Here is a 12,098-nt window from a genome sequence, read left to right on the forward strand (position 1 = left end):
TTCACAGCATCAGAATGTCCTCACTACCTTATAGGCGGAGCCTGTGCCTGAATAGAATTTGTGTCAAGATTGAAGTAATATGGATCACATTGTGTTGGTCCTGATAGTTTATAATAGACTGACTGCTTCCAATGCTACTAAAGCCTGCTTTAGATCCTGGTGCTTGCAATGTTCCATTCGAGGAAATTGCTGCCTTTGAGGCTAAAAAGCACTACCTCACTTTAGAACGATAGTGTGAAATTCTCACGGAAGGAAGCTTATTTAACCTCTTCCCCTGCACTCTGTATGTTGGACTCTGACTCTCAAGTTGGATTGTTGTTAAGGATCATCTCTGTTTTTGTTTATATCTCCATCCCACTTTCAAAAAGGCCCCAGTGCTTTGAAGTGGTTTAGAGTCCTTTACCATCCCCCCGCCTATTTGCCTTGCAGTCCTGAATACAGATAGTAGCCTAATGCATAACTTCTGATATCTCATCCTCCTGTGTGCTCAGCTTCCTCAAGGACGATTGGTCCAGCAGCGACCTGACATCATAAAGCTAATGCAAGATGTTGTCTGACATGAGGGCCACTCTGTTGCCTAGCAAGCTGACATCATAAAGCTAAAGCAAGATGTTGTCTGACATGAGGGCCACTCTGTTACCTAGCAAGCAGTAGTATACATTTATCTTGGTAATGAAATGAGTAGCAGAGTAGACAGGATGCCAAACTGAAAACTAAGATGTAAGATGAAAGACATTAGGGCATTTTTTGAGCTTTCTAATTGTGTATGATGGTAAGTTTAAGCATAAAAAGTCACAACATCACTATTGCTGAACTGGTAGGAATTGGCTAAAATGAAGATGGTAATTATGCTATTCATAGTTTTTATTATTCCCATTAACTGTAGCAAAACCCTTCCTCTCTCAACTGATCAGCTGGCTTAATTGCTAATGGTGTACCCTATCGTAAAACAAATGCAGTGAGAAGGGCACACTGCCACTTGGATGGAAAAAGATCTATTTATCTATGTCCTAATGTATGTGCTACAGTTTTTTAGAGAGTGTTAGATATGAGGCATAGGATTCAGAGAAGTATAGGAGGTTAAAAACACAAATTGAGATTTGATTTCCTAATGAGCTGTTGATTTTCACAATTATACAGACTCCACAGTATTGATCTGTTTACCCTCAAACAAGATTGTTGGTATTTCTTATAGTAAATGTGCTAACAGTGGACTTTTCCATCTGCAGATTATACTGAATGACCACCAGTGGCAGTGTTTCACAACAGAGTTTCTCTGCAGTGCCGAGACTGAAGAAAAAAAAAAAAAAGTCTTCCGGCATACGGCATCATTTTACCAATTTATACGGTAAGCAAAAATCACAATCATTCCTTTTAGGCATTGAAAAGACGTTCACAGCATCAGAATGTCCTCACTACCTTATAGGCGGAGCCTGTGCCTGAATAGAATTTGTGTCAAGATTGAAGTAATATGGATCACATTGTGTTGGTCCTGATAGTTGATAAAAGACTGACTGCTTCCAATGCTACTAAAGCCTGCTTTAGATCCAGGTGCTTGCAATGTTCCATTCGAGGAAATTGCTGCCTTTGAGGCTAAAAAGCACTACCTCACTTTAGAACGATAGTGTGAAATTCTCACGGAAGGAAGCTTATTTAACCTCTTCCCCTGCACTCTGTATGTTGGACTCTGACTCTCAAGTTGGATTGTTGTTAAGGATCATCTCTGTTTTTGTTTATATCTCCATCCCACTTTCAAAAAGGCCCCAGTGCTTTGAAGTGGTTTAGAGTCCTTTACCATCCCCCTGCCTATTTGCCTTGCAGTCCTGAATACAGATAGTAGCCTAATGCATAACTTCTGATATTTCATCCTCCTGTGTGATCAGCTTCCTCAAGGACGATTGGTCCAGCAGCGACCTGACATCCTAAAGCTAATGCAAGATGTTGTCTGACATGAGGGCCACTCTGTTGCCTAGCAAGCTGACATCATAAAGCTAAAGCACGATGTTGTCTGACATGGGGGTCACTCTGTTGCCTAGCAAGCTGACATCATAAAGCTAAAGCAAGATGTTGTCTGACATGAGGGCCACTCTGTTACCTAGCAAGCAGTAGTATACATTTATCTTGGTAATGAAATGAGTAGCAGAGTAGACAGGATGCCAAACTGAAAACTAAGATGTAAGATGAAAGACATTAGGGCATTTTTTGAGCTTTCTAATTGTGTATGATGGTAAGTTTTAAGCATAAAAAGTCACAACATCACTATTGCTGCACTGGTAGGAATTGGCTAAAATGAAGATGGTAATTATGCTATTCATAGATTTATTATTCCCATTAACTGTAGCAAAACCCTTCCTCTCTCAACTGATCAGCTGACTTAATTGCTACTGGTGTACCCTATCGTAAAACAAATGCAGTGAGTAGGGTACACTGCCACTTGGCTGGAAAAATATCTATTTATCTATGTCTAATGTGTGTGCTACAGTTGTTTAGAGAGTGTTAGCACATGAGGCATAGGATTCCGAGAAGTATAGGAGGTTAATAACACAAATTGAGATTTGATTTTCTAATGAGCTGTTGATTTTCACAATTCTACAGACTCCACAGTATTGATCTATTTACCCTAAAATAAACCAGATTTTTGTATTTCTTATAGTAAATGTGCTAACAGTGGACTTTTCCATCTGCAGATTATACTGAATGACCACCAGTGGCAGTGTTTCACAACAGAGTTTCTCTGCAGTGCCGAGACTGAAAAAAAAAAAAAAAAAGTCTTCCGGCATACGGCATCATTTTACCAATTTATACGGTAAGCAAAAATCACAATCATTCCTTTTAGGCATTGAAAAGACGTTCACAGCATCAGAATGTCCTCACTACCTTATAGGCGGAGCCTGTGCCTGAATAGAATTTGTGTCAAGATTGAAGTAATATGGATCACATTGTGTTGGTCCTGATAGTTGATAAAAGACTGACTGCTTCCAATGCTACTAAAGCCTGCTTTAGATCCTGGTGCTTGCAATGTTCCATTCGAGGAAATTGCTGCCTTTGAGGCTAAAAAGCACTACCTCACTTTAGAACGATAGTGTGAAATTCTCACGGAAGGAAGCTTATTTAACCTCTTCCCCTGCACTCTGCATGTTGGACTCTGACTCTCAAGTTGGATTGTTGTTAAGGATCATCTCTGTTTTTGTTTATATCTCCATCCCACTTTCAAAAAGGCCCCAGTGCTTTGAAGTGGTTTAGATTCCTTTACCATCCCCCCGCCTATTTGCCTTGCAGTCCTGAATACAGATAGTAGCCTAATGCATAACGTCTGACATCTCATCCTCCTGTGTGCTCAGCTTCCTCAAGGACGATTGGTCCAGCAGCGACCTGACATCATAAAGCTAATGCAAGATGTTGTCTGACATGAGGGCCACTCTGTTGCCTAGCAAGCTGACATCATAAAGCTAAAGCACGATGTTGTCTGACATGGGGGCCACTCTGTTGCCTAGCAAGCTGACATCATAAAGCTAAAGCAAGATGTTGTCTGACATGAGGGCCACTCTGTTATCTAGCAAGCAGTAGTATACATTTATCTTGGTAATGAAATGAGTAGCAGAGTAGACAGGATGCCAAACTGAAAACTAAGATGTAAGATGAAAGACATTAGGGCATTTTTTGAGCTTTCTAATTGTGTATGATGGTAAGTTTTAAGCATAAAAAGTCACAACATCACTATTGCTCAACTGGTAGGAATTGGCTAAAATGAAGATGGTAATTATGCTATTCATAGTTTTTATTATTCCCATTAACTGTAGCAAAACCCTTCCTCTCTTAACTTATCAGCTGGCTTAATTGCTACTGGTGTACCCTATCGTAAAACAAATGCAGTGAGAAGGGTACGATGCCACTTGGATGGAAAAAGATCTATTTATCTATGTCCTAATGTATGTGCTACAGTTGTTTAGAGAGTGTTAGCACATGAGGCATAGGATTCCGAGAAGTATAGGAGGTTAAAAACACAAATTGAGATTTGATTTTCTAATGAGCTGTTGATTTTCACAATTCTACAGACTCCACAGTATTGATCTATTTACCCTAAAATAAACCAGATTTTTGTATTTCTTATAGTAAATGTGCTAACAGTGGACTTTTCCATCTGCAGATTATACTGAATGACCACCAGTGGCAGTGTTTCACAACAGAGTTTCTCTGCAGTGCCGAGACTGAAGAAAAAAAAAAAAGTCTTCCGGCATACGGCATCATTTTAAAAATTTATACGGTAAGCAAAAATCGCAATCATTCCTTTTAGGCATTGAAAAGACGTTCACAGCATCAGAATGTCCTCACTACCTTATAGGCGGAGCCTGTGCCTGAATAGAATTTGTGTCAAGATTGAAGTAATATGGATCACATTGTGTTGGTCCTGATAGTTTATAATAGACTGACTGCTTCCAATGCTACTAAAGCCTGCTTTAGATCCTGGTGCTTGCAATGATCCATTCGAGGAAATTGCTGCCTTTGAGGCTAAAAAGCACTACCTCACTTTAGAACGATAGTGTGAAATTCTCACGGAAGGAAGCTTATTTAACCTCTTCCCCTGCACTCTGTATGTTGGACTCTGACTCTCAAGTTGGATTGTTGTTAAGGATCATCTCTGTTTTTGTTTATATCTCCATCCCACTTTCAAAAAGGCCCCAGTGCTTTGAAGTGGTTTAGAGTCCTTTACCATCCCCCCGCCTATTTGCCTTGCAGTCCTGAATACAGATAGTAGCCTAATGCATAAATTCTGATATCTCATCCTCCTGTGTGCTCAGCTTCCTCAAGGACGATTGGTCCAGCAGCGACCTGACATCATAAAGCTAATGCAAGATGTTGTCTGACATGAGGGCCACTCTGTTGCCTAGCAAGCTGACATCATAAAGCTAAAGCACAATGTTGTCTGACATGGGGGCCACTCTGTTGCCTAGCAAGCTGACATCATAAAGCTAAAGCAAGATGTTGTCTGACATGAGGGCCACTCTGTTACCTAGCAAGCAGTAGTCTACATTTATCTTGGTAATGAAATGAGTAGCAGGGTAGACAGGATGCCAAACTGAAAACTAAGATGTAAGATGAAAGACATTAGGGCATTTTTTGAGCTTTCTAATTGTGTATGATGGTAAGTTTTAAGCATAAACAGTCACAACATCACTATTGCTGAACTGGTAGGAATTGGCTAAAATGAAGATGGTAATTATGCTATTCATAGTTTTTATTATTCCCATTAACTGTAGCATAACCCTTCCTCTCTCAACTGATCAGCTGGCTTAATTGCTACTGGTGTACCCTATCGTAAAACAAATGCAGTGAGAAGGGCACACTGCCACTTGGCTGGAAAAATATCTATTTATCTATGTCCTAATGTATGTGCTACAGTTTTTTAGAGAGTGTTAGATATGAGGCATAGGATTCAGAGAAGTATAGGAGGTTAATAACACAAATTGAGATTTGATTTTCTAATGAGCTGTTGATTTTCACAATTCTACAGACTCCACAGTATTGATCTATTTACCCTAAAATAAACCCGATTTTTGTATTTCTTATAGTAAATGTGCTAACAGTGGACTTTTCCATCTGCAGATTATACTGAATGACCACCAGTGGCAGTGTTTCACAACAGAGTTTCTCTGCAGTGCCGAGACTGAAGAAAAAAAAAAAAAAAGTCTTCCGGCATACGGCATCATTTTACAAATTTATACGGTAAGCAAAAATCGCAATCATTCCTTTTAGGCATTGAAAAGACGTTCACAGCATCAGAATGTCCTCACTACCTTATAGGCGGAGCCTGTGCCTGAATAGAATTTGTGTCAAGATTGAAGTAATATGGATCACATTGTGTTGGTCCTGATAGTTTATAATAGACTGACTGCTTCCAATGCTACTAAAGCCTGCTTTAGATCCAGGTGCTTGCAATGTTCCATTCGAGGAAATTGCTGCCTTTGAGGCTAAAAAGCACTACCTCACTTTAGAACGATAGTGTGAAATTCTCACGGAAGGAAGCTTATTTAACCTCTTTCCCTGCACTCTGTATGTTGGACTCTGACTCTCAAGTTGGATTGTTGTTAAGGATCATCTCTGTTTTTGTTTATATCTCCATCCCACTTTCAAAAAGGCCCCAGTGCTTTGAAGTGGTTTAGATTCCTTTACCATCCCCCCGCCTATTTGCCTTGCAGTCCTGAATACAGATAGTAGCCTAATGCATAACTTCTGATATCTCATCCTCCTGTGTGCTCAGCTTCCTCAAGGACGATTGGTCCAGCAGCGACCTGACATCATAAAGCTAATGCAAGATGTTGTCTGACATGAGGGCCACTCTGTTGCCTAGCAAGCTGACATCATAAAGCTAAAGCACGATGTTGTCTGACATGGGGGCCACTCTGTTGCCTAGCAAGCTGACATCATAAAGCTAAAGCAAGATGTTGTCTGACATGAGGGCCACTCTGTTACCTAGCAAGCAGTAGTATACATTTATCTTGGTAATGAAATGAGTAGCAGGGTAGACAGGATGCCAAACTGAAAACTAAGATGTAAGATGAAAGACATTAGGGCATTTTTTGAGCTTTCTAATTGTGTATGATGGTAAGTTTTAAGCATAAAAAGTCACAACATCACTATTGCTGAACTGGTAGGAATTGGCTAAAATGAAGATGGTAATTATGCTATTCATAGTTTTTATTATTCCCATTAACTGTAGCATAACCCTTCCTCTCTCAACTTATCAGCTGGCTTAATTGCTACTGGTGTACCCTATCGTAAAACAAATGCAGTGAGAAGGGCACACTGCCACTTGGCTGAAAAAATATCTATTTATCTATGTCCTAATGTATGTGCTACAGTTGTTTAGAGAGTGTTAGCACATGAGGCATAGGATTCCGAGAAGTATAGGAGGTTAAAAACACAAATTGAGATTTGATTTTCTAATGAGCTGTTGATTTTCACAATTCTACAGACTCCACAGTATTGATCTATTTACCCTAAAATAAACCAGATTTTTGTATTTCTTATAGTAAATGTGCTAACAGTGGACTTTTCCATCTGCAGATTATACTGAATGACCACCAGTGGCAGTGTTTCACAACAGAGTTTCTCTGCAGTGCCGAGACTGAAGAAAAAAAAAAAAAAAGTCTTCCGGCATACGGCATCATTTTACCAATTTATACGGTAAGCAAAAATCGCAATCATTCCTTTTAGGCATTGAAAAGACGTTCACAGCATCAGAATGTCCTCACTACCTTATAGGCGGAGCCTGTGCCTGAATAGAATTTGTGTCAAGATTGAAGTAATATGGATCACATTGTGTTGGTCCTGATAGTTTATAAAAGACTTACTGCTTCCAATGCTACTAAAGCCTGCTTTAGATCCAGGTGCTTGCAATGTTCCATTCGAGGAAATTGCTGCCTTTGAGGCTAAAAAGCACTACCTCACTTTAGAACGATAGTGTGAAATTCTTACGGAAGGAAGCTTATTTAACCTCTTCCCCTGCACTCTGTATGTTGGACTCTGACTCTCAAGTTGGATTGTTGTTAAGGATCATCTCTGTTTTTGTTTATATCTCCATCCCACTTTCAAAAAGGCCCCAGTGCTTTGAAGTGGTTTAGATTCCTTTACCATCCCCCCGCCTATTTGCCTTGCAGTCCTGAATACAGATAGTAGCCTAATGCATAACTTCTGATATCTCATCCTCCTGTGTGCTCAGCTTCCTCAAGGACGATTGGTCCAGCAGCGACCTGACATCATAAAGCTAATGCAAGATGTTGTCTGACATGAGGGCTACTCTGTTGCCTAGCAAGCTGACATCATAAAGCTAAAGCACGATGTTGTCTGACATGGGGGCCACTCTGTTGCCTAGCAAGCTGACATCATAAAGCTAAAGCAAGATGTTGTCTGACATGAGGGCCACTCTGTTACCTAGCAAGCAGTAGTATACATTTATCTTGGTAATGAAATGAGTAGCAGGGTAGACAGGATGCCAAACTGAAAACTAAGATGTAAGATGGAAGACATTAGGGCATTTTTTGAGCTTTCTAATTGTGTATGATGGTAAGTTTTAAGCATAAAAAGTCACAACATCACTATTGCTGAACTGGTAGGAATTGGCTAAAATGAAGATGGTAATTATGCTATTCATAGTTTTTATTATTCCCATTAACTGTAGCATAACCCTTCCTCTCTCAACTGATCAGCTGGCTTAATTGCTACTGGTGTACCCTATCGTAAAACAAATGCAGTGAGAAGGGCACACTGCCACTTGGCTGGAAAAATATCTATTTATCTATGTCCTAATGTATGTGCTACAGTTGTTTAGAGAGTGTTGGCACATGAGGCATAGGATTCCGAGAAGTATAGGAGGTTAATAACACAAATTGAGATTTGATTTTCTAATGAGCTGTTGATTTTCACAATCCTACAGACTCCACAGTATTGATCTATTTACCCTAAAATAAACCCGATTTTTGTATTTCTTATAGTAAATGTGCTAACAGTGGACTTTTCCATCTGCAGATTATACTGAATGACCACCAGTGGCAGTGTTTCACAACAGAGTTTCTCTGCAGTGCCGAGACTGAAGAAAAAAAAAAAAGTCTTCCGGCATACGGCATCATTTTAAAAATTTATACGGTAAGCAAAAATCGCAATCATTCCTTTTAGGCATTGAAAAGACGTTCACAGCATCAGAATGTCCTCACTACCTTATAGGCGGAGCCTGTGCCTGAATAGAATTTGTGTCAAGATTGAAGTAATATGGATCACATTGTGTTGGTCCTGATAGTTTATAATAGACTGACTGCTTCCAATGCTACTAAAGCCTGCTTTAGATCCAGGTGCTTGCAATGTTCCATTCGAGGAAATTGCTGCCTTTGAGGCTAAAAAGCACTACCTCACTTTAGAACGATAGTGTGAAATTCTCACGGAAGGAAGCTTATTTAACCTCTTTCCCTGCACTCTGTATGTTGGACTCTGACTCTCAAGTTGGATTGTTGTTAAGGATCATCTCTGTTTTTGTTTATATCTCCATCCCACTTTCAAAAAGGCCCCAGTGCTTTGAAGTGGTTTAGATTCCTTTACCATCCCCCCGCCTATTTGCCTTGCAGTCCTGAATACAGATAGTAGCCTAATGCATAACTTCTGATATCTCATCCTCCTGTGTGCTCAGCTTCCTCAAGGACGATTGGTCCAGCAGCGACCTGACATCATAAAGCTAATGCAAGATGTTGTCTGACATGAGGGCCACTCTGTTGCCTAGCAAGCTGACATCATAAAGCTAAAGCACGATGTTGTCTGACATGGGGGCCACTCTGTTGCCTAGCAAGCTGACATCATAAAGCTAAAGCAAGATGTTGTCTGACATGAGGGCCACTCTGTTACCTAGCAAGCAGTAGTATACATTTATCTTGGTAATGAAATGAGTAGCAGGGTAGACAGGATGCCAAACTGAAAACTAAGATGTAAGATGAAAGACATTAGGGCATTTTTTGAGCTTTCTAATTGTGTATGATGGTAAGTTTTAAGCATAAAAAGTCACAACATCACTATTGCTGAACTGGTAGGAATTGGCTAAAATGAAGATGGTAATTATGCTATTCATAGTTTTTATTATTCCCATTAACTGTAGCATAACCCTTCCTCTCTCAACTTATCAGCTGGCTTAATTGCTACTGGTGTACCCTATCGTAAAACAAATGCAGTGAGAAGGGCACACTGCCACTTGGCTGAAAAAATATCTATTTATCTATGTCCTAATGTATGTGCTACAGTTGTTTAGAGAGTGTTAGCACATGAGGCATAGGATTCCGAGAAGTATAGGAGGTTAAAAACACAAATTGAGATTTGATTTTCTAATGAGCTGTTGATTTTCACAATTCTACAGACTCCACAGTATTGATCTATTTACCCTAAAATAAACCAGATTTTTGTATTTCTTATAGTAAATGTGCTAACAGTGGACTTTTCCATCTGCAGATTATACTGAATGACCACCAGTGGCAGTGTTTCACAACAGAGTTTCTCTGCAGTGCCGAGACTGAAGAAAAAAAAAAAAGTCTTCCGGCATACGGCATCATTTTAAAAATTTATACGGTAAGCAAAAATCGCAATCATTCCTTTTAGGCATTGAAAAGACGTTCACAGCATCAGAATGTCCTCACTACCTTATAGGCGGAGCCTGTGCCTGAATAGAATTTGTGTCAAGATTGAAGTAATATGGATCACATTGTGTTGGTCCTGATAGTTTATAATAGACTGACTGCTTCCAATGCTACTAAAGCCTGCTTTAGATCCTGGTGCTTGCAATGTTCCATTCGAGGAAATTGCTGCCTTTGAGGCTAAAAAGCACTACCTCACTTTAGAACGATAGTGTGAAATTCTCACGGAAGGAAGCTTATTTAACCTCTTCCCCTGCACTCTGTATGTTGGACTCTGACTCTCAAGTTGGATTGTTGTTAAGGATCATCTCTGTTTTTGTTTATATCTCCATCCCACTTTCAAAAAGGCCCCAGTGCTTTGAAGTGGTTTAGAGTCCTTTACCATCCCCCCGCCTATTTGCCTTGCAGTCCTGAATACAGATAGTAGCCTAATGCATAACTTCTGATATCTCATCCTCCTGTGTGCTCAGCTTCCTCAAGGACGATTGGTCCAGCAGCGACCTGACATCATAAAGCTAATGCAAGATGTTGTCTGACATGAGGGCCACTCTGTTGCCTAGCAAGCTGACATCATAAAGCTAAAGCAAGATGTTGTCTGACATGAGGGCCACTCTGTTACCTAGCAAGCAGTAGTATACATTTATCTTGGTAATGAAATGAGTAGCAGAGTAGACAGGATGCCAAACTGAAAACTAAGATGTAAGATGAAAGACATTAGGGCATTTTTTGAGCTTTCTAATTGTGTATGATGGTAAGTTTAAGCATAAAAAGTCACAACATCACTATTGCTGAACTGGTAGGAATTGGCTAAAATGAAGATGGTAATTATGCTATTCATAGTTTTTATTATTCCCATTAACTGTAGCAAAACCCTTCCTCTCTCAACTGATCAGCTGGCTTAATTGCTAATGGTGTACCCTATCGTAAAACAAATGCAGTGAGAAGGGCACACTGCCACTTGGATGGAAAAAGATCTATTTATCTATGTCCTAATGTATGTGCTACAGTTTTTTAGAGAGTGTTAGATATGAGGCATAGGATTCAGAGAAGTATAGGAGGTTAAAAACACAAATTGAGATTTGATTTCCTAATGAGCTGTTGATTTTCACAATTATACAGACTCCACAGTATTGATCTGTTTACCCTCAAACAAGATTGTTGGTATTTCTTATAGTAAATGTGCTAACAGTGGACTTTTCCATCTGCAGATTATACTGAATGACCACCAGTGGCAGTGTTTCACAACAGAGTTTCTCTGCAGTGCCGAGACTGAAGAAAAAAAAAAAAAAGTCTTCCGGCATACGGCATCATTTTACCAATTTATACGGTAAGCAAAAATCACAATCATTCCTTTTAGGCATTGAAAAGACGTTCACAGCATCAGAATGTCCTCACTACCTTATAGGCGGAGCCTGTGCCTGAATAGAATTTGTGTCAAGATTGAAGTAATATGGATCACATTGTGTTGGTCCTGATAGTTGATAAAAGACTGACTGCTTCCAATGCTACTAAAGCCTGCTTTAGATCCAGGTGCTTGCAATGTTCCATTCGAGGAAATTGCTGCCTTTGAGGCTAAAAAGCACTACCTCACTTTAGAACGATAGTGTGAAATTCTCACGGAAGGAAGCTTATTTAACCTCTTCCCCTGCACTCTGTATGTTGGACTCTGACTCTCAAGTTGGATTGTTGTTAAGGATCATCTCTGTTTTTGTTTATATCTCCATCCCACTTTCAAAAAGGCCCCAGTGCTTTGAAGTGGTTTAGAGTCCTTTACCATCCCCCTGCCTATTTGCCTTGCAGTCCTGAATACAGATAGTAGCCTAATGCATAACTTCTGATATTTCATCCTCCTGTGTGATCAGCTTCCTCAAGGACGATTGGTCCAGCAGCGACCTGACATCCTAAAGCTAATGCAAGATGTTGTCTGACATG

Source organism: Triturus cristatus, chromosome 12 (genome assembly GCF_964204655.1).
Source record: "Triturus cristatus chromosome 12, aTriCri1.1, whole genome shotgun sequence".
NCBI lineage: Eukaryota > Metazoa > Chordata > Amphibia > Caudata > Salamandridae > Triturus > Triturus cristatus.